The sequence below is a fragment of the Narcine bancroftii genome, chromosome 5 (assembly GCF_036971445.1).
Source record: "Narcine bancroftii isolate sNarBan1 chromosome 5, sNarBan1.hap1, whole genome shotgun sequence".
In the NCBI taxonomy this organism is placed as follows: domain Eukaryota; kingdom Metazoa; phylum Chordata; class Chondrichthyes; order Torpediniformes; family Narcinidae; genus Narcine; species Narcine bancroftii.
Window position 1 is genome coordinate 236,769,683 of NC_091473.1, and position 24,589 is coordinate 236,794,271.

The 24,589-nt window shown below is 40.0% G+C and overlaps 1 protein-coding gene across 1 annotated transcript in view; it reads right to left on the reverse strand.

The window, feature by feature from the left end:
* Nucleotides 1-22,782, reverse strand: part of inavab (innate immunity activator b) — a 243,332-nt gene extending 220,550 nt beyond the window's left edge. Inside the window, exon 1 of the mRNA XM_069941741.1 lies at nt 21,684-22,782. The gene's annotated coding sequence lies outside the window, so the exon portion shown is untranslated. The remainder of the gene's footprint in view (nt 1-21,683) is intronic.
* Nucleotides 22,783-24,589: the final 1,807 nt, after the last annotated feature.

The following is a 24,589-nucleotide window of genomic DNA, read 5'->3' on the forward strand; positions in this document are numbered from 1 at the left end:
AGTAATATAGAATATCTATTCCTTCCTTCTCTGTAATAGGAAAAAAAAAGATATTCTGTTATAGGTCTTTAGATGTTAGGTCATTGTTTAAACTCGAGAACACATTACATAATTTATAAAACTGACTCTAGGATAACAATTGGATGGATCTTTTCATTTAGCTACTAGCAAAAGGATTAATTTTGTTCACATCAAGCTCATTTCCTCCTTCAAAGGAAATTATTGTATGACATCCATAGGGAATAAATATTTTTTGATTCTTGTGGAAAGCCATTGATAATTATGTGGAGTGTTTTAGTTACTTGGAAAGAATACAGAAAACCCCCCAAAAAAAGATGAAATGTAAGGTGCAGGAGTAAGTCAATTGCCCCCTCATACCTGCTTTGCCATTTCAGTAAAGGTCACGTCCGATCCAATCTTGGCTACACATTCCTCTTTTCTCCTCAATTCAAACAGAAAGCAAGGAGTCAGAATGCAGGATGAAGACTGAGAATCTGGTTTGGTGGTCCCAGAACAATCTTGCTCTCAAGGAGCATTTTTGGAAGGGGAGGACTAGGGACCTTGTATGCATTGACAGGATGGTGGTGAAGTGCACTGGTACCTTCCAAGTTCCTGGGAGTCCACATATTGGAAGACCTCTCTTGTGTGCATCATGGCACACAAATGCTTCTACTTTCTAATAAATATGAAGAGATTTGGTATATTGTCAAATACTCTAACAAACGGTGTACCGTGGAAAGTAACTGTAAATGTGCGGCACAGCTTTTGTTGATTCAAGTGCTCAGGAAAGCAGACATAGCCAGGTCCATCACTGGCTATACCTCCCATCCATTTAAGATGTCTATGTGAGGTGCTATTTCCAGAAGGTAAATAATCATTCTGGTCACAACTTCTTCTCAATGCCACCTTCATAAAGTATAGAAGCTTGAAGTCCACCACCTCTAGGTTCAATAACATTTTAGTTCCAATGGCTGTCAGATTCTTCCACTGAGAAATCTCTTCAAGGCATGTTGACTCTGAAGAAGGTATTTGATAGACGTTCTGTGGCCTCCTCACTGGTTTCTCTTTGCATTTCCAGTCTTGATGAAGGCTCCAGCACTAAATGTCGACCATTCTTTTTCTCCCACTGATGCTATGTGACCCATTGAGTTCTTCCAGCAGACTGTGCAGTATCTATGCAGTACAGGTGAGGTATTATCATCACCCTGTAAACACATCAAAACTTCCCTACTTTATACTTTGTCACTTGCAACATAGGCCAATAATTCATTAACTTTCTATACCTGCATGCTAACTTTTCATGGTTCACATATTAGGAACACCTGATCTCACTATGATTAATTAATAACTTGGTTTTCATTCTTCTTTATAAGAAGGTTAACCTCACATTTTCACACATTATACTCCCTCTGCCAGGAGTTCTCAACCTTTATCTTTCCACTCACATACCACTTTAAGTAATCCCTTACTAACCACAGAGCACCTGCGGCATATGTGAGTTGAGAACCACTACCCTCTGCCAGACTCGTTTAACCTAATTACTGTATATCACTTTTCAGATTTTTCCATCTTTATTTCCATCAACAGCAAATTTAGCTGCTCCTTCCCTGATCGATCATCAATATAAATTATGAATAACTGAACAGCCAGCACTGACTGGGAGGGGTTTCTCACAAAGTAGCATTTGCCAATCTAAAAATTATCCATTTAACCAGATTCTCTCTTTCTGTATACAATTCTCAATATCATGCACTCATATCTTGAATTGTAACTTTTATGTGGCACTTTATTGATGTATTTGAGAAATCTAATCCTAAGATCCACTAATTCTCCATGAAAATATTTGTTTACTGCATTGTCCATGAAAATGGGCAGCATGGCTGGTGTAGTGGTTAGCGCAATGCCATTACAGTGGCAGTGACCTAGGTTTGAATCTGGCGCTGTCTGTAAGGAGTTTGTACATTCTCCCTGAGTCTGCATGAGTTTCCTCCGGATGCTCCTATTTTTTTCCCACCATCTAAATGTGGGTGTAATTGGGTGGCACAGGTTTAAATGACTGGAATCAGCTTCTACCGTACTGTATATTTTTAAAAAAATTAACATTTAAAATATTTGTCAAACATATTTTCTATTTTATGAAACAATATTAATTTTGCTTCTTTCATTTTTTTCCAACTATCTACCATTGCCTCCTTAATAATGGATTCCAGTATTTCCCTAATGATCAATTGCAAATGCTAGTTAGCCTTATTTCTGGCTTTCTGTCTCCCTCATTTCTTAAAGAAAGATGTTATATAGTTACAGTTTGCAAATCCTTTGAGATGATCCAGAATCCTGTGCAGAATTCTCATCAAAATAAAACAAGTCATTTTCCATTTTATTAATTTAAATATTAACCTGAAGAGGAAAACAAACATGCTAATTTCCCTTGCAACCGCTGCAACCGTGTCTGCCTGTCCCGAATCGGACTTGTCAGCCACAAACGAGCCTGCAGCTGATGTGGACATTATCCCTCCATAAATCTTCGTCCGCGAAGCCAAGCCAAAGAAAGTAATAGAATGTGATGTAAATTTTTTTTTAAACTATTTCTATTAAGAGAAATTAAATGGGATTACTGTGCTCAAATGAGCAACCTACAAATAAGTAAAGAGGGAGGATTACATTATATGAAAGTACACATTAATTAATATAAAAATTATTCTTTCAATAAAACTCAGAATAAAAAAAAAGAGCCAGAAATTAATCTCTGCTGTTCTTGAACAAAGGCCAGGGAATGATTGCTCTATCAGAATGGTATATTACATCTTCAGATTTCATTGCATTTGAACTGGTGAACTGTGGAGTTCTATTTTTCATCGCCAGTCAACTTAGTGAGAAAAGGGCTCAAAGTTAAGGCTACCACGTTATTGGCAGCTTTCCCATTCAAGTCTAGAATGGGAAAAAGTGAAGTATGACAAATGGGAGAATGTGTGAATGAGATGGGAGCCATCAGGAGGTTCAATGACTGGAATGGAAGAGGATGATTGCAATGATGAGGAGGAGAATGGACTCATTTAATAAAAACACAATTTCTATTGAGCTCAAAGCTGTACAGCACAGAAGTGGGTCTTTTGGCCCAACTTGTTCATGTTGATCACAATGGGTATCTATGCTAATCCCATTTTCTTGCATTCGGCCTGTATCCCTCTACACCTTTCCTTTCAAAGTTCATGTCCAAATGCCTTTAAATATTGTAATTGGATCTGCCATCTACATCTACAAGAGGTAGTGTCTTAAGAAGGCAGCCTCTATCCTCAAGGACCTTCTCCACCCAGGCCATGGCCTCATCACACTGCTACCATCGGGAAGGAGGTATAGGAGCCTGAAGATGAATACAAGGACAGCTTCTTCTCCTCTGCCATCATATTTCTGAATTAACAATGAACCACAGAAACTACCTCACCTTCTCTTCTTTTGCACAAATTTACTTATTTTTAAATGTAATTTATCGCAATACAGGTATTTGCACTATAATGCAGACATAAAACAACAAATTTTGTGACATGTTTATGACAACTAATTCTGATTCTGATACTACCTCTTCTGACAGCCTGCTCCAAATATCCACAGTCCTCTGTGCTAGATCTCCTTTAAAATGTCCCCTCTCACTTTAAACCTATGCCTCTAGATTTAGATTTCCCCATTGTAGGAAAACAAACATGACTCTATCTATATCCTTTATAATCTTGTAAATTTCTATGACTATCTTTGAAATACCAGTTGACCAATGTCTAACACATCAGTATAGTATTTATTCTCTATTTTAGCTAAAGCACTAAATTGCTTAAGATACATGGCGTATAGGCTGCATTAAAATGGAAGACAAAAAGATGTATTCCAAGATCACCAACTGAAATCACAAGAGTTGGTTGAGGCAGTATGTACAAATTCTTGCTCTCTTTGTCACTCCAGTAGGGAGTTACCTTATTAATTTTGCTTTTCCTTGAAGGTAAAATTTAATAATCAATGTTAGATTTGGGTTTTAAAATTATCAAGGTATTCATAGATTGTATTCGGTTATAAGCCCTGTGTTGATTAAACCTTTGGGTTTCATACGCCCAGATGCAGTTTAAAATCTCAGTATTGATTAGAAATGCTAAACATTTTTAAAATCTATGGATAGCTGCAGCCAAATTAAAATAAGGGTTTCTTGTTCCCACTGGGAATAATTTGTTTCACATCTAATTTAGTTTTTTCTTGTTACTATGGGAAGTAATAGTTTGAATTCTGCAAAATCCCTTTCACTTTCAAAATATTTTTGGCTTTTACTTTCCCTTGAGACAAAATTAGAAATTAATCTTTCACTTTGGAGAGAAATAGTATTGTGAGGGAAGCAGCCTACTGTGGGAGGAGAAGTAGCTATCTTGTAATTGAACACCTTCTGATTTATGACACTCAACATTTAATTTTTTTTCTCTGGACATTTTCAGCTAAAATCAAAATATTACTGCAACTAATAAACTAGCAGCTGGGTCAGAACCAGAAACTGCAAATAAAACTAAAATAAGATTGGAAGATTGGACTAACAAAAACAATTGAAGTCTAAAATTGATTAAAGCCCACTTTACCATTGGAGTTATAGGCAGGGTAGAACACCCTATCAGCACATATCTGAGTTGATCCTGTCCCAAATTTCGGAGATGGTTTATTTAATAGTCAAGGCCTTGTTTTCCAGAAGAGTCATTAATTTACCATCCTCATTAATTTACCATCCTCAGTTCCATGCAACCATTTACAGCTGTGTTATGTACAGCACAAGGACAGCTTCTTCCCCACTGCCATCAGATTCCTGAATAACAAATGAACGAAGGAGACTGTCTTCCTTATTGTGCATTATTATTTTAAATGTGTTTGTAGTAATGTTGTAAGATGGTGAAAATATGAATGTGTTCAAGGTGCTGCTGTAAAACCCCAAACTTCATGACAATAAATTCTGATTCTGACACCATTGTCCTGTTCAGTTGAATCAATATGCGTATTAACTGTGGTGATACACCACTGTATGCTGTTACTATGTCACTGGCAATACATGCCTATGTATGCTGGCCTGCCTTTCCTCTGTAACTCTTCCCTCTGGAATTCCATAATAAAGGCAGTTATGCCCAAGGCCCTCACTCGGTATGAGTCCTGGAATCAGGCCAGAACAGGAGCATCTGTCCAGTCTTATGGTAATAAAAGCCTGTCGTTCTACAACTACAGACTTTTGGTGTAATTGAGAGTGTATCATTAACTAAGGAAGGTTTGGCATTTGTAAACATATTCTCCCCTTTCCCCTCCCCCCACCCCGTCCTTTTCGTTCAGGCTTCAGGTGTCTGCCTGATTTTCAGCCCTTCTGAAGAAGGGCTCGGGCCTGAAAACTTTGACTGCCTTTTGCTTTCTTTGGATTTTGCGTGACCAACCGAGTTTCTCTAGCACTCATGATCCCAGGGTATAATAGATCACCTTCAAAATCTAGAATCTCTGAACAGGAAGGACTTTCACTGACACTCATTCATGCACAAGAACTATTCAAATTTCTGCAGGTTTCCATAGTGACAGTAATGAGACTTTAATTCAGCAACATTGACCTTTCTCTCCTTTTTTTTACAAATCTAACAAGCATCAGCGAGTGACTTCTCAAGGATCTGTGACCCCCATCAACATCTCCCCAATTTGGTTGAGTTTGTCCTTCCATAAGACACACACAATGGCGTAATTCAGAACCATGGTTTTATGGAATGCACTGTGAGCTTAATTCAATTATCATGATCAATGCATGGCTCTCCACAACATGGCCCAAACACTGTATGCTCTGTCACTGTATTGTTCAGCGTATTGCACAGCTGGAGAATGCAATGGGCACGGAAGTTGGAAAAGGAACAGGCAAAGCATCTGCTAATGAGGAAGAAACAAAAGGGATTGACTATCAGAAATAGGAACATTTATTAGGATGATCCTGTGAGACTAGAGGCATAATAAGCATTATTTGGACCTTAAGGCTGTTGTACATTTATTTATGCCTCATCATCTCTTGCTGACTCTTCCTGGCCATCATTTCTGCCAGAAATATTGTCAATGATTCTCTGGAAAGATGCCAATATATTAAATACATCCATTTCCTCAGTTTTAATGTTTTCTAACTCTCTATAGCCTCCTCTGTAACTGCTGCATTAACATCAAATTAGTCACATCCACTGGCGTGCTACAAGACTATGAATTTATTATTCACATACATGTTCATACCCCAGCCACAATTTTTAATCATCCAAAATGCTTTAGATTTGGATGCATTTTCCTCCAACGTTGGGGCCTCCTGCAATTAATTATTCTGATCCAAGATCGATTCAGCTCACAGCTTCCGTGTGTTTTTTTTTTCTTTCAATTCAGCCACTGAAGTTGGGGCCAAACCCATCGGGATCATTGTCTGAAGAGGGCGCACAAAATCAGTGAACCGGCGCGGACTCGAAAGGCCAACATGGCCTGTTTCCGCTCCGTAAATGGTTATATGGTTAAGATTGTTCCTTGTGCTTTTCTACAATTACACTGGGCAACGAAGATTTTGCCCAGTTTTTGGGTGTATTTTATGGACTTTGGGCTGCCGATCATGGAAATCATGGAAATCATGGAAATCACCTGGAAATGTTCCTATCGTGTGCCATTTGTTTTAGATATAACCTATTTTTGTGACTTTAAGTCTTTTTAATTACCCACAAAGCAAGCTGTTTTGGTCAGTCCAAGCATGCCTGGGCAGGCACTCAATGCAGGTGCTATGCAAATGTTGCCTTAGGTCTGGGCATGCTTGGTCAGGATAGATGCAGGCAGGCTATAAAAGCTGTTCACATATACAGATACTGTGCATTACATTGATTGTAGATTGAATGCAAGTTGTTCTTCAGGCAATAGCACAGTGAGTGCACTTAACAATAGTATTATTGTTTTCAGGAAGAATCAATATAGCAGAGATTTCTCATCAATGTCGCAACAGCTACAATATATTCTGTTACAATTGTGTCAAAGACACAGCATGATTGCACTTATTAAGAAAGCCTACGAGCTCTACTTTGATTGTAAAGTTGGCGACAAACACAAACCCTGGGCTCCTCACATTTGTTGTGCAACATGTGCAGTCTACCCGAGAGCTTGGTGTCAGCATCATGATGCAACTAAACATGCTAAATTCAATAAAAGTTCATTTAAGTTTCCTCCAAATTCCTACGTGAACAGAAAATTTGAAATTATCTTTGTGGCCAGCTTGAAGTTTTCTATTATAATCACCATTTTTTTTCTCAGGAAGCAAATCTTTTTTTTTAATTGCTATCCAGTGTTATTCTAAACTTAATCATATTATAAATAGTCCTTCTCAAGGGTTTGCCATGATCTCCTTATCTGCTTTTTAAACTGAACTCCAGGAAAAAAAATGCTACCAGCTACAAACACTAATGACATTGCAAATGTGTCTAACAGTAGTACTTTGGTGTGCTGATCTGAAATACTTGCACAACATCCATTGTGAGGACAGTTATTTTTTTGCAATTTCCCATTTTGGAACTTAATTGTCTTTAAATTGCAAAGGTTTCAACATCTTTCCAATCCAACCACATTGATTAGTGCTTGTAAAGCCTAGATATTACAGTTGATTCTCTCAAACAATTTAATATCCTAATAATTACAATGATGGGTTAAACTTGAGAAACTTAATTGGTTGTAGAGTGCATTAAGACACCAGGAGATCAAAAAAAGCATGATTTGACTTTCCAAATTTCTTGTACTACAAACATATTGAAATTAATTTGTGTTCAATATTGTGTTAGGTTGCACAATACTGGTGCTACTGTATTCCTGTACAATCTGCACTGGCAATGTCTCATTCACGTATGTGCTTCATCAATCGCTTTCACCACAGATCGAGAAAAAACATATGAGAAAACAAACCAAATATAAATAACGATTTAATTTCACTCATGTGGGCACATTTACTATCTGAATTCATCCTTGGTCAATAATATCAAATCTGCAAAATAGAAGCGATTGTGCATTGCACTGCACCATTGAAACTCCTTCCATTAAATGCACCACACGCACACTGGGATGAATTTTAAAGCAAAGGACTAACCATGACGAATGCATCATTAAATTCCAAACGTTCAACTTATTGAATTTATATATATATATTCTTATATAATTCCTCATATCAATGTGATATTTTGCTTTAAATAAAGCATTCACTAACATCCCACATTCTTCTTCTGGACGGCACAATTAGCGTAGCAGTTAGCACAATGCCTTTATAGCCATCGATTGGGATTTGGGTTCAAATCCTGCGCTGTCTATAGGAAGTTTGTACGTTCTCCCCATGTCTGCCTGGACTTTCCCCGGGGACTCCAGATTCCTCCAACTGCTCAAAACGGGTTAATTGGGTGCAAATTGGGCAGCACAGACTTGTGGGCCAAAATGGCCCATTACCCTGCTGTATGTCTAAATTTAAAATGTAAACACTTAAACCAAGATAATACATTGTCTCAATTTCATAGCATTCACTATTAGTCCCTTTTTTTTATTTCATCCATTTTACAGCTTCAAAGGAAAATCTTCTAGAACATCAATGCTGAACATCCAGGTCCCACAAATTGCATGAGTGTGAATTATTTACTGTTAGATTAGTAAATGACTATTTTTTTTCATAATCTTCAAGAAAAAAACATGGAACATATATGTAGAGTAAAAATCCTAAAATCCGGACTGCTCAGGGATTGGGTCAGTTTGGACATTCCAGATTCTTGGACAGTACTTTCAAAATTCAAATTTAAGGAGAATAAACAGGTAAATTTTGATAGTTTATTAAAACATTTTTCATATAAAATACAAAAGTTACAAATATTTTTTTCCACCACTTCTGCATAGTCGCATATTGCTGTTTTGCACCTGTGGTGTTTACATGCACACACACAAAAGTTGCGAGTTTTTGTGAAGTCCAGATTCTCAGGTGGTCTGAATTTCAGGTGAGAGTTTTCAAGAAGTCCTGATCTGAGGGTGGTCCAGATTTCTGACTTTTACTGTATTGCACAATAGCACAGAGCATAAATCAAGATAGCACAGAAACAGGCCATCAACCTATCATGTCTGCACCAACCATAGGCCAATCTAAACTAATAATGTCTGCCTGCATATCACCATTTATCTCTATTCCCAGCATGTTTTATGTAACGTATCTAAATGAATCTTAAATGTTGCTATGATATCTGCTTCCACCACCTCCCCTAGCAACAAGTTCCAGGCATTTATCACTCTCTGTATACAAAATTTTCTTCAGAGGTTTACTTTAAACTTTATCTCTGTCACTTTAAACCAATTTCTTCTTGCATTTGAAATTTACACCCTGGGGAAAAGACTCTTTGTCCTATCAAAACACCTCATAGTTTTATACACAGTACAACTCCAATTATCTGAAATGGTTTTATGTCCAATAAACTTTTTTTTGGAGAACTGGTCATTTTTTTAAAAACAGCTCAGTAGCAACAAACAGCAAATTATTTGTATCAATGTTTAAACAGCAACAAATAATAAGGGTAGGCTTTTTAAGCATTAAAATAATGTTTAATCCTCACCAAAAAACGCTGGCCACCGCCGAGCACTGAGACAAACCCAACACTACCAGAAATCACCGAGATCTCCCAACCGCCACTGCCAATCCCCGACATGAACCCACTACTGCCACTGATTCCTGGGAAGGCTTCCCAGGCTGGTGGAACACTCACTGGTGAGTCAGCGGGATCCTGTCTCCTTGGTCACTGGAGCTCCCAATGCCAGAATCCCAACACCGGAGTCCCGACTCCGAATCCTCTCTTAGCCCTACTTCACACACACAACGGGGAAGTAGGCTGAGGGGAGGATTCGGAGTCAGCGTCCGGTGACCCAAGGAGGGAGGGAGGGAAAGGGATAGGAGGGGAGAGGAGGGAACGCCACTGAGCCCGTGGTCCCACTTCAGCACAGGAGGTCACTCTCCTTGATGATGCTGGGGCAAGGAATTCTTCCGACTGCTTGCAGCTGGGAGTAAGTGACACACAGTTCAAGAGGGAGAGTTGGAGAGAAAAGTTAATAGAGGAAGGTAAAGAAGAAATGGAAAGAGAGAGGGGAGGGAGTTATCTGAAACTAGGACAATCAGCATTTTAATTTCATGTCAAGTGATTTTTTTTTCATCCTGTGAGTTCAGTTTGGATCTGAAAAAAATTATGTATAAATGAGGATTTCAGAGAATCTGATCTTGTATAATCAGAATTGTACTGTACTTCTGTATGATCACCCTTCAGCCTTGGTATTCCAAAGAAAACAATCCAAGTTTGTACAACCTCTCTTTATAGCTAGTACTCTATTCCAGGCAACATCAATTAGTGAACCTCTTCTGCACCCTCCAATCTCTACATATTCCTCGATAATGTGACAACCAGAACTGTACACAATAATCCAAATGTGACCTACCAAAGTTTTTAGTTTTATAGCTGAAAAATTACTTACTGACTTTTATATTCAATGTCCCAAGAGATGAAGGCAACCATTCCATCTACCTTCTTTACCACCTTATTCACTTGTGGGGCCAACTTCAGACTGATATGGGCTTGTATCTCAAGATATGGCTATACATCAATATTCCTCAATGAATTGCCATTTGTTGTACACTTTCCTCTTGCATTTGATCTCCCAAAATGCATCACCTTACACTTACCCAAATTAGATTCCATCTGCTATTTCTCTACCAAATTTTCCACCTGAGCTATATCCTGCTGTACTCTTTGACAACCTTCCTTGTTATTCATAACTCCATCAATTTTCATGTCACCTTCAAACATACTCAGATCAATGGCATTTTCCTCCAAATTAGTTATATATATTAAAAAAACAGGTACTCCCCGACTTGCGACCTATACGACATCCATCCATCCACACATACAAATTTGTTTAGAAAATATAAAATTAATGCAGTTTATGTTGTATTTGACAAACTATAACAGGGATACAGGGTATGTAAAAGCCAAAATGTACATTCTTACCTTGTTAGTCAGCAACCCACGGTCCGTAGGCTGGGCACGGCCATCTTAATACCTGTGCGCATGTGTGAGTCTTCGGTTGGCACATGCGTGGTTCGTGTATTGGAGTTCAGTTGGCTCATGGGAGAGAGTTAAGGGCATTTATTCAATATCGTTAGGGTGCTTAACTCTTGCACATGCACCAACCAAACTCCAATATGCAAACCCACCATACGTGCCAACTGCTCACGCGTGTGCACAGGAATCAAGATGGCCACGCCCAGTCTATGGACCAGGGACACCAACTAACAATGTAAGTACGCAATTCTGACATACATCTATTCCGAGATATAACCGATACTTTGGTGTGAAGTATAGTTGTAAGTCGGGGAGTACCTGTATTACAAACAACAGGAGTCCCAGCTCTGATCCTTGTGAAATACCATTGGTCACAGACCAATCAGAAAAAAGTATATACTCTACGTATTTATTTTTACCAATTTTGATCCTATTTACCAATTCATGATGGATTTCATATGACATCTTCTGAACCAGCCTACCATGAACGATCTTACTATGGAGACCACGGAGATAACATCAATTGCACTAGCCCCATAATTAGCTGAAATAAAAACAATGAAAATTGGAAATACACCACGGATTCAGCGGCATCTAAGGAGAGAGAAACAGTTTTAATTTGCAGGTTGGTGACCTTTCATTGGAGATTGCCAGTTTTAACACATACTGGAAAGGCAAAAACATAAGAACAAGAGAACACAAACAATCTGGAACAGGAGCAGGCCACCTGATTTCTCAAGTCTTCCTCGTCATTCAGTTTTACAAAGCCCTCTATTATCTGATTCCTCTACTCCCCTCTTTAAATATTTGCAGTGATTTGGCCCATATCCCCCTCCCCAAGAGTATTCCCCAGTGTCACCAGCTTATGCAAAAAGAAATTCACATGCACCTCAATTGTAACTGACTCTCACCTTACCTTATAAACATATCCACTCTTTTCCACTCTCCCATCAGTGAAAACTCTCTCAAATTCCTTTAGGATGTTCTATGTTACTTCTGAACTCCAAAGTATTCTGATATGTCCTATCTTTTTACCATTCTTAAAAGGAAACACATTCGTCCTAGAAATTAGCCTAGTATATCTCTACTTGGTTCCCTCTAACATTAATATATCCTTCCTTAAATAAGAGGACCTCATTTTATAGGGCTCAATGTGCAGTCTCACATCACCATTTGTATTTGTAACAATACATTTCTATTTCTAAACAACCCTTTGAAATAAAATCCACTATGCCATTTGCCTTCCCAATTATTTAATGCATTCGCAAGCTAACATTTTGTGTTTCATGTACAAAAAACTAGCTCCTCCTGTACTTCAATCATTTGCAGTGTCTCTACCTTTTGGTAGTAGTGTATCTTTTGAATTCTCATACTAAAGTATATGACTTCACATTTTCCTACATTATAATTATTAGTTGTCAATAAACAGATGTTCATGCATGAGGTGGATGTTCCTGAACAAAATAATTATTTCTTCAGACAATAAAACTTAAAATAATATCTTGCTCAGTCAACTTGCCTTCGTAAAATGTACAGCCCTTTAAAGTGGACTTGAACTTTTTGTTTCTTCTGTTTTTTCCCTTTCACTTAGCATTGTCAAGAAAAGAACAGATCAAAAAAGTTGCATTATTGACCATACTTCTTTGAACCCATTTGTCAAGTCTATGGGCAACTCTTTGTAAGCACCAAATTTTTTTTTGTTGATTACTGGGTGAGCAACGTGTTTTCTGTAAGAATATGTAATGCTCAGGTCACAATAGGGCAAAGAAACCAGAGCTGTCGACATTTTCATTCCCACTTCCCCTTTGCAGCAAAATGAACCATCTGCAAAATGTTCTGTAATAATTTGTTCTTTAAGAGGAGGTCCCCAACTCACATTTCTCTAACCATGAAAACATGGGTAGAAGACATGGGGAAACCACATTCTGCTAGTTTTCCTCCAAGACACACATTATTGTGCTTCAGAAATATATTGCTGCTATTTCATCACTACATTTTGGAACTCATTGCTAACAATTCCCACATCAAATAAATGAATGCAAGAAATTGTGAATTGTACAGTACTGTTACAAGCCCAGAGGACCCCAAAACCCAGCAGTAATAGATAGTCACCAAGACAAATGGTTACTTAAACAGAAGTTGCCTTTAAATATCTTTAAACATGAAAACTTAACTAACCTCTTAGCCCTCTTCTAATTCTAAGTGCACATGTATGTAATGTGTGTGTAAGTCCAGAAAAGTTCTTTGATTCACAATCCAATCTCGCTTCTCATTCCTCCAAGTTCACTGGTTCCAGGCAATTCTTATACTGTGCACAGAATTTAACATTTATGAATTACACCAGGATTTGGTTTTTGAAAGGTAAATGGTTCTTGTCAGTTTTCAGAGAGAGATTTGTTGTTCCTGGACACAAACTTGATCCCTTTTAATCAGCCACTTCAGAGTCTTGCCAAAGAAACTTCCCCATTAGGAGTTTCCAGATGATAACCTCTTTCAGCTCTCTTATTTCAAGTGAAACATTAGACACCCAGTCTTCTTTTGCATGAACCACAAGGGTTTTGACCAGACTGAACTAAGCACTCACAACCCGTCTTCCAAATGGGGTTTTTCCACAAGCTTTCCAGCTTTTTCTGTTCCAGTCCCAGCTATTGCTTCTGACTCTAGAACTGAACTCTCTCTCCCTCTCTCAGAGAAAAGGCTGTTCAACTCTCTGCTTGCAAAAACCACATGACCCTCTTACAACAGTAAGTTGCACTCCCAGACAACCTGAGATTCCAAACTACTCCTCTGATGCTTTTCAAAACAACAATCCATTAGTGAAGTATCTTGGGCATACCCCAAAGTTTTTGCAAAGGACCTCAGGAGCCGCCCTTTCTGGCTTGAGCAGAGCTCCAGTATTTTAAATGAGATGTTTTGAAGTGTCTGACCTACTATTAAAAAAAAACCAAAAACATATCTATATATAAATACAAACACAACATAATCTGTCACAGTACATGAAATAAAAATGGTAAATTAGCCAAGTGTGAAGAGCAACCAAGAGAGAAAGATACACAAGGAAGAGGAAAACACATTCTTAGTGTTGTAACTAATGTATTTTGTATTAGGACACAATCAGACAATAAGTACATCTTTTTAACAAGGAGAGGAAAGTGAGGAAATGACAAACAGAAAATTGACCAACAGTTCCACCTTGTTGGGTTCCATATAAGCAAATATATTTTATTAATTGCAGGAACATTTCTCACTGAGAAATGAATACCAAATTAATTGGCACATTTAAAAATAATTTTAGAATAATATTTGAATTATCTTAGAATTCAAGAATTATCTGCTTGGTATCAAAACTTTTGAGCATCTTTACAGGATGAACTGACCATAATCAGGCATGCTCCACAAACATCCTCTTTGGATATGACAATGGTGACAGAACTGTGGAGAACAGAAAATATTGTTTGTTTATTCAAAAAAAGGCAGTGAAGGTAAGGTTAACAACTTCAGGCCAGTCAATTTAGCCTCAAAGATTGGAAGTTTTTAAGAACATTTATCTGGGACAAGATCAAAAGTCACCTGGAGGAAAATGGATTGATCAAGACAAGCCAGCATGGCAGAAAAGGGATATTGAGAAATGAAGGTAAACAAGGAGTCAGCAGATGCTGGGAAAGTAGAACAACGTATAAAAATGCTGGAGGAGCTCAGTAGGTCACACAGCATCCATGGAAAGCAAAAGAAGTTAATGCTGAGCCTCAGCCCTTCTTAGAAAATTGTATTTGCCAATTTGATAGAATTTTACAGGTTTATCAGCGCATGGTGTAAAATGGATATCGGCAGCATGGATATATCAAAGCTGGCTAATTAACTAACAACAGGGCTTTGGTGAATCATTGTTTTTCAGATTAGATACAGATGACATGGAAACTGCTCTGCCAAACACTACCACAAGAACCTGCAAAGTCTTGTGGACACAGCTCAGTTTGTGACACAAACACTCGTCCCCATCCCCCACCCCCATCAACTCCATCTATATTTCCCATTGCCTTTGAAAAGAAGCCAGCTTATTAAAAGACTCATCCAACCCCAGACACACACTCTTCACCTTGCCAGGAAGAAAATTCACAAACCACCAAATCATGCACCATCAACTTCAAGGATGGTTTCTTTCCTGGCCTTATCAGACTCCTGAATGTACCTCACAAGAGTAAAATGATGTTGTCTTGCTCTGCACCAAATTATCTCTCGTTGTAACTCTGCACTTCTGTACTGTGCCTTACTTGATGCACTATGTACAGTAAGTGATGACTAGCTGGACAGCCTCCAAGTAAACATTATCACAGCACTTTGTTACATGTGACTTGAATATTGATGTTGCCCAAGGATTGGAGTTTGGTCTTTTTTTTAATCTTCACCTGACATGCAAGTACAATTTCTATATTAGTGGATGCCAAAAACACCTTGGAAGCATTTTGACAGTGAAAGATTGCAACAAGATATAAACAGAACAATAAACTATTCAGATGCATGGCAATGGAAGCTGAATATAGAGAAATGCAAGATGAGTCATTTTGGTGGAAAAAATGAGGAGAGGCAATATGAAACAAAGTATACTTTTCTAAAAAGGGTTTTACAGCAAAGGGATTCCAAAGATTGACAAATCATTTATGCTTTTTACATAGCCACTTTGATCCTGGACATTTTCTCCTTTTTTTTCAGAATGTGTGCTGTGCAAAAAGTGTTGAAATGAAATGGGGATGTCATTCCAGTTCCATCTTTGTGGTGAAATGTAATTACACCACTAGGTCACCAGGGGCCACCCCAGTGACCTTGTCTATAAAGCAGTCCAGAGCTAGTGTAGCCTTCTAGGTTCGTCTTGCAGAGAGACATGACCTCTTAGTGTACATATTAGTTTATTAAAGCTGTCTTATACTCGCACTGCTGGTGTGGTTATTGTCAGTACAATCTTTTTACCACAAAGGGGCCTTGTACAATTCCCAGAATGTTTGCAGTGTAAACTGGGACCAATTCAGGTAATGATGTGCATTGTGAACCATAATTTTCTTATTATGTACTGTAACTTTTTTAGTGCTGCCTGCTCTCTCCTGCAGTCCCTCTCTGTCCTGGTGGTCCGCTGCCTGCTCTCTCCTGTGACCCGCTGTTCCGCTCTGTCCTGGTGATCCGCTGCTTGCTCTCTGTTGCTGTGGGCCTCTAAGCCTAACCCTAAACCTAATGAGAAACTGAACCCTAATTCTAACCCCAAATTTGACACTAGGTCTGCCAGATTGTGAGCAGTTTGGTCCCCAAATCTAAAAAAGGAGAAATTAGCAATGGAGGCACTGTGGAGGATATTCACCAGGCTAATTCCTGCGATGAGAGAGTTATTTGTCAAGAGTGATGAGACATATCAACTTGCGCTGGCAGTGGCCAGAAAATGTATACCTGTTGCATGGAAGTCTGATTCACATCTAGGTATGGCACGTTGGAACACAGAAATACATGTATTCCCTTGGAGAAGATTACCTACAAGTTAAGAAATACGTTTGACATATTTTTACAAATTTGGCAACCATATTTACAAAATTCCGGTGTAAATCTTTAGTTGAGTTCTTCCCAACCCACAAGACCAGTGTGGATCTTCTCCAAAGAAAATTAAATAGAATATGAATCTCTGAACCGTGAAGTGTGTGTCATTTTTCAACAGTCCAATTTGTTTTTCTTTTCTTTCTTTACTAGCTTCTTATATTTTTTTTGGTTTTTCTATTCTTTAATTATTTTTTCCTTTTCTTTGAGGTTCTTTTGAGGGGGTTGGAGGGACTGGGTCACAAAGTAAATATTGAATGTAATCATGCTTGTACTTTTAATTTTGTAATTTACTTCGTTTGGTTAAAAAAATGTTTACCGAAATTGAAATATTTAAAAAAAAATTTAAATATTTAAAAAAGGGACAATATAGTTTGAGAGGGTGTGATGGTGAGATCAAGTTTGGCAGGTCCGAGAAGTAATGAGTCTGAACTTAACTTAATTAAAAAGCAAGTCTTTATTAGCGTGTGGGGAGAGGGGTAGTTGCACACACATACACAGATTGCACACAGTTCACATATAGTGGACACAACAAGAGACACTACAATCGCCACACCTACAAATGGTGTAAAAAAGACAGTATAAAACGATACTCACTACCCCTCAATAACCGGCAGGCACAGTTGATTGCAAATATGTTACAAAGTTAAAGGATAAATTATAACTGACCTACAGGTATGCACCAACTATAGCTCCCCACCCTTTAATGGCACACACCTTACAATGGTAATGGTCTTTCCAGAGTTGCCCATAACTCGTCAATTAGAGTGGAGCTAGGGTTCATTCCTCAGGAAAAAGGGGAAGAACTGCTCCACATGGTGGCTTTATACTGCAGCCGGCTGGAGAGGCCAACTCAGGTATGCCCAAAGTAGGCAAAGTGATTAATAAAGCCAATTGTAACATGTGGCCTCACGTCAAGGTGAGTTAACCTTGATTGACATGGGGAAATGACTTGCCATCTGTGTAGAGCATGTCGAAAGAATCAAAGGCTTATTGATCCAAACCAAGGCTTTTATTAACTAGAAGACTGGAGCGTATCACACGTAGGTCGACCAGTCCAGAATGACTTGGTCTGGTTGGAGCAACCCTTTAAGACCTGCCAGTAGGCATGGCTACGCTATCAGCCAATCACAATCATTCTACACTACAATCTATATCTGTACTATCACAATCTGCCTGGTCAGATGACCCTCCAGGAGTAAGCATGTGGATTATCATTTATTTGGATTAGTTTACAGTCCAATCTGTTGAATAATCCTCCTGGAGATGCCTATATGCTTTCATTTTTGGAAATCACCAACAATGGGACAGAGATGGAAGAAGAAAGCTATTTATAGTTGAGGTGAATAGAAATGTCTTTTGTTCAGAGGATAATGAATCTCTGAAATTCTCTGCCCAGAGTGGATGGATGCCAGATCATTAGATTAAATTGTATTGTTTCCAGGGACTAGTGAGGAGATATACTGGAGAATCTGGAAATATTCTCCCTGGAACAGGGAGGAACGAGTCCAAGTTCAAATTCAAATTTATTGTTAAAGTACTGTACATGTACAACACTGAAATCCTTTTTCCTGCAGGCCATGCATTTATCGGTAAACTAAATGCAAAAAAAAGTATACAAAAGAGAGAAAGGTAAACAAAGAAAGAAATGTAAACAAACACTCAAAGTGCAGGAAAAACACATATTCAGGAATAAATAATGAGCAAAGTGAGAGTTCTTAAATGAGTCTCTGATTGGGTTTTATTTAGCAGTCTGATGGTGGAGGGGAAGCAACTGTTCCTGAACCTGGTGGTACGAGTCTCATGGCTGCTTTCGTGAATGCAGCAGTGAGAACAGTGCATGTCCTGTGTGGTGTGGATCCTTGATAATTGCTATTGCTCTCTGATGGCAGCGCTCCACATACATGTTCTTGATGGTGAGGAGAATTTTGCTTGTGATGTTCAGGGCTGTGTCTACCTTTTACAAGGTATTGATGCTCCCAACCAGTCTATTATGCAGCCAGTCTGCACACTGCTCACGACATATCTGTAGAAGATAACCAAGGTTTCCGATGTCATACTGAACCTTTGTAAATTCCTGACAAAGTAGAGGCACTGTCATGCTTTCTTCACAATGATATTAGTAGGTTGGGTCGAGGAAAGGTCCTCCACGATAGGAACCCCCAGGAATTTAAATTTGCCTACCCTCTCCACCACTGATCCACCAATGATCATTTGGTTTTCCCTTCCTAAAGTCTACAATAAACTTCTTGGTTTTGGTGACACTAGTAAGAGGTTGTTGTCAGTACACCTATCCACCAAGTTTCCATTCTTCCTTCTGTATGTTGACTCATCACCCTTCTTATATAGCCAAATACTGTGATTACATCAGCAAATTTGTAAATGGTGATGTTGCTGTACCAAGCCACACAGTCATGTATGGAAAATGAGTAAAGGGCTAAGTATGCAGCCCTATGGTGCTCCGGTGCTGATGGAGATTGTGGAGATGTTCTTGCCAATCCATATTTATTGGGTATTTTATGAAAAGGTACAAAATTATGAGCAGCTAGTTCTCTATGAAGAAAATCAAGAGACAGAGAAAATGGATTCAAGGTGATTGGCAAAAGAACCAAATATGAGGAAAATCTTTTCTGCATAATGAGTGATCAGCATTTTATATGCAATGCATGAAAAGGCCAGTGGAGTGAGATACAATCAAAACTTTCCATTGAGAACTGAATTAACATGAAAGGAAAAAAATTGCAATTTCAGGGGTATAAGAAACAGGGAAATCTTTAGAATGCTGAATCAAATGACTGTCTGATCTCTTTCTGGTCCACAATTCTTTGGCAAAACCTTTTTCAGGCCTCAAATTGTTTGGTAATTTGCTCAACTTCTAGTTGCCCATTCAGCGCTTGACGTCCTGTTTTGCGGAAACTGCCAAAATGTTCGGCCTGGAAGTCAGCCTGAAGAAAACTGAGGTCCTCCATCAGCCAGCTCCCCACCATGACTACCAGCCCCCCACATCTCCATCGGGCACACAAAACTCAAAACGGTCAACCAGTTTACCTATCTCGGCTTCACCATTTCATCGGATGCAAGGATCGACAACAAGACAGACAACAGACTCGCCAAGGCAAATAGCGCCTTTGGAAGACTACACAAAAGAGTCTGGAAAAACAACCAACTGAAAAACCGCACTAAGATAAGCGTATACAGAGCCGTTGTCATACCCACATTCCTGTTCGGCTCCGAATCATGGGTCCTCTACCGGCATCACCTACGGCTCCTAGAAAGCTTCCACCAGCGTTGTCTCCGCTCCATCCTCAACATTCATTGGAGCGACTTCAACCCTAACATCAAAGTACTCGAGATGGCAGAGGCCGACAGCATCGAATCCATGCTGTTGAAGATCCAACTGCGCTGGGTAGGTCACGACTCCAGAATGGAGGACCATCGCCTCCCCAAGATTGTGTTATATGGCGAGCTCTCCACTGGCCATCGTGTCAGAGGTGCACCAAAGAAGAGGTACAAGGACTGCCTAAAGAAATCTCTTGGTGCCTGCCACATTGACCACTGCCAGTGGGCTGATATCGCCTCAAACCGTGCATCTTGGCGCCTCACAGTTCGGCGGGCAGCAACCTCCTTTGAAGAAGACCGCAGAGCCCACCTCACTGACAAAAGACAAAGGAGGAAAAACCCAACCCCCACCAACCAATTTTCCCCTGCAACCGTGTCTGCCTGTCCCGCATCGGACTTGTCAGCCACAAACGTGCCTGCAGCTGATGTGGACATTTACCTCTCCATAAATCTTTGTCCGCGAAGCCAAGCCAAAGAAAAAAAAAAGTACTGGATTAACAGAAAGTTAATCAAACTAAATATTACATTTGATCGCTCCCCACGGTGTTGTTTAAAACAGAACAAGTCTGTGCACAATCCACACGTCATACTTGAACTGGAGTATTTTAGATAACATGTCAAGTAAAAGTTTATTATCATCTGCTTGTACAAATACAACCTGATCAAATAATGTTCTCCAAACTTTGGTGCAAAAACATGCAAACATATATAATACACACACAAACAATTAATATGCAGCACACATATACATTATAAGAATAAATATATATTGTTAAACAGTAAAATCTTGAAGGGTTTGTATGAGAAATTCATCATTCATTCAGCAATCTCACTGCCCGTGGGAAGAAGCAGTTCCTTAGCCTAGTGATGCTGGCTCTGATACAGCTATACCTCGACTTGCACCTGATCGAGTAATGACCGATCAAAGATATGTCTAAGGTATGTTGTATAGTAACTCAAGGGGCCTAAGAGAGAGTTTGTGGCCGGGGCACTCAGAACTCTGATGTTTGGGTGGCGGAGGCGAGCGTCCCCAGTTGGGGCATTGGGCCCTCCAGTGGATGGGCGGTTGGGAGCGGGTGCTTGGATGGGTGGGCAGCAAGGAGCTAGGAGAGAGTTTGTGGCTAGTACATTGGGATAGCAAAGATCCATGGTCGAGATTCAAGAGCTCTGGTAAGCAGGCAGCTCGGGTGAGGATCCACGGTCGAGGTCGGGTGCTTGAATGAGTATATTTCATCTATGATGATAAACCTATCACCTATAATGCCCCAAATCAATTTGAGTCCCCACTTTTAGAATGTAACCCAGAGGTGTCAGTGTGTGGCTGTACTTTATTATCTCTTTCCTAACAGGTGTAGTTGGAAGATGTTGCATGCAGGGTGGAAGGGTTCATCAATGATTTTGCAAGCCCTCTTCAGCCTACGATCCTGGTAAATCACATTGATGAGGGATAGGAAAACTCCAGTGTTCCTCTCTGCCATTCTAATGGTCCTGTGGATTGACCTCCGATCCAATGCTCTACAACAGGGTTTCCCAAACTTTTTAGCTACGGAACTCTTTTGGGGAGCACTTGGAAACTGTGTAACCCCCAATCGTCAATTCCAGTTGAAATGCCTGGTATAGACACAAGCATAGTAAGAAAGTAAATAAACTCACCATTCTCCACGATGAAATCACTTCTTGTCTATAATTTACATTCAATCAATGGGATACCCCCCATCATCATAACAGTGGTGGTGGCGGGGGAGGGGGGGGTGGAATCTCTGCTCAGTCATTGGTCTGGATGTTAACTGTCAAGAGAAGACCAGACTGTGGCTGACATCTTCTCCTCCGCCATGCCAGAATCGCCGGCCGTTGTTTAACAGGCAACGTGGATGGGAGTCTGTCCTCCCACTAATTTCTCAATGGGAGGGGCCCCTTCATCCAGTGAGGACTGGCTGCACAGACAAGCTGGCCGCTGATTGACAGGTGAGGATGGGCACAACCCTCACTGAGGTTTGCCCACTGAAAGGCTGCGTGGGCGGTGGTTTTGTCACCCATCAGCACTGGTTGATTTGACAGGTGTTAAATCCGTGGGAGTAAGCTTTAGCATTCTCTTGCATTTTGTTTTGACACCCCATCGCACTGCCTCTTCCTGTTTTTTTTTTAACCAAAGCTTAATAGAAGCCTGAATAACTGGTCTTCACTTTTGCCTGGGCACGTCAATGCATTCTGCACGCAATATCGAATGCCCAGACTTCAGGTTACTTTCCATCAGTGCCTCTGAAGTAATATTCCTCAATCCCTTTCTTTCCATCTGTACCAACTCAGAAGTCCTGCAGTTAAGCTCTTTTCCTTATAAAGCATTGTTTTATTCTTTATTCAGAATCTTAGTGAAGGGACATTTTGAAAGGAGACATGTTCTCTGCAACTGATTGTTGAACTTGTCAACTGGTGACATAATTAATTCCCTCAGCAATGTTAACATTCCTCTCTCAGATGCTGTCGGTTAGTTCTCTGCAGTCCATCCCACACAATCCTCAACACGAGACGAATGTCGTTCTCTTGTTCACAGATCTGATGAAGTGTCACCAACATGAAACGTTAACACTATTTCTTTTTCCACAGTTTCAGCCTGACATCAAGCTCTTTCATGTTTCACCTTTCAGAGACTTGTGTACCACTGAGTCTTTTATGCCCATTTTCACCCACAGAACATACATCTTAGTCAGATTTGTTATCTTCATCCAGGCTTGGACTGTACTCTTCCCACACCCTCCCCCACACCACCCCCTCCCCCCCACCATCGAGCCCATCTGCCTGCCAACATCACAATGGGGCCGTGAGCCAGTGATTGTCTGTGCGAAAGGGGAGAAGATATGTCACAATCCCCACCCCCACCCCCCCCCACCCACCATCATTCTGCCTGCTAATTGGTCCAGAACCCTGCTGATGGACCCATTGATGGACAGGCCGTGCCTGGGCGCAGAACCCAGTTTGGGAAATGCTGCTCTACAGTAACTGTACCATTACTGTGTGTAGCCAGCCAGGACACTCTCAATAGAGCTCCTGTAAAAGGTTGACAGGATGGTGGCTTGTTGTTTAGCCCATTTCAGTCTTCTCAGTAAATGCAGTTGCTGTTGTGCCTTCCAGACAAGCCAGGAGATGCTGTGTTTCCACGATAGGTCACTTCTTAAGTCAACTCTAAAGAACTTGGTGCTCTCTACTATTTCCACTATCAAGCTATTAATGTGTAATGGAGGGTGGTTGTCCATGATCTTGAAGTCCAGAATAATCTCTTTTGTCTTGCCCACATTGAGACTCAAGTTGTTATTCTCGTACCATTTCACAAGATTGTCCACCTCTTCTCTGTAGTGTGACTCATTGTGGCTGATGAGGCCAATGACTGTCATGTGATCTGCAAACTTGATGACTCTGTTGGAGGTGGATCTGTTATTGCAATCATGGGTCAGTAGCATGAACAGGAGCTGGTTGAGCGCACGGTCCTGAGGTGCGCCAGTGATTTGTGCAATGGTGCTCGACGTTCTACTGCTGACCCAGACAGATTGTGGTTTTTACATTAGGAAGTCCAGAATCCATTTACAGAGAAGGGTGTTGAATCCTGGTGAGGAAAATTTCTCCATTAGCCTCTGGGGAATGATTGCATTAAACACCAAGCTTAAGTTGACGAACAGCAGCCTGGCATGAGTCGATGTTCTCCAGGTGGGTCAAGATGGAGAAACAAGGTTATAGCATCGTCAGTGGAACAGTTCCATCTGTGGGCAAATTGAAATGGATTCAGTGTCTCTGAAAGGTGTGCTTTGATGTGTTCCATCACCAAATGCTCGAAGAATTTCAATATTGTGGAGGTCATTCCCTGGGTAGTAGTCATTGAGGCATGTTACTGTCACCCTCTTTGGTAACTGGGATAATAGTGGCTGTCTTGAAACCCGTGGGGTTGATGGACTGCTGCAGTGACGTGTTGGAGATGTTTATAAGGACCTCCGTCATTTGATTTGTGCAGTCCTTCAGTTTCCGATGAGTATGTTGTTTGGTCCCGCTGCTTATTGTGGATTCACCTTGGATATGGTTCTCCTCAACTTGGCCTCGGCTACGTAGGGAGCCTGTTCATCAGGAGGTCATGGAACTTTCTTTGGAGTCAGCCTGCACTTCTTGTTGAACTGACCATAGAAGATGTTCAGTCTGTCTTTGACTCAAAAGGTGTTTTTTAAAATATTTTATTTATAGAATTTACAAACAAGTCACATAAATCCAACAATACAATTAACCAATGTATTTAACAACCTTTCTGGGTGACTATAATTGTAATGGCCCCCTCCCTCCATCTCTTGGAAAAAGAGAGAAAAAAATAAGTATAAAAGTACAGTAGAAAAAGAACAGAAATAAGATCTGCCAGGCTCCTTCACCAATCTTTCAGGCCTGAAAATTACCTGACTTTCCTAGATCAGAGTGGGGTGGGGGGGGGGGTGTGTAAAGGTAGGGAAGGGGGTAAAGTTTAAAATTAATCTCTACATGTCATAGGTATGGCTGCCAAATATCCATAAATACATTGTACTTATTCC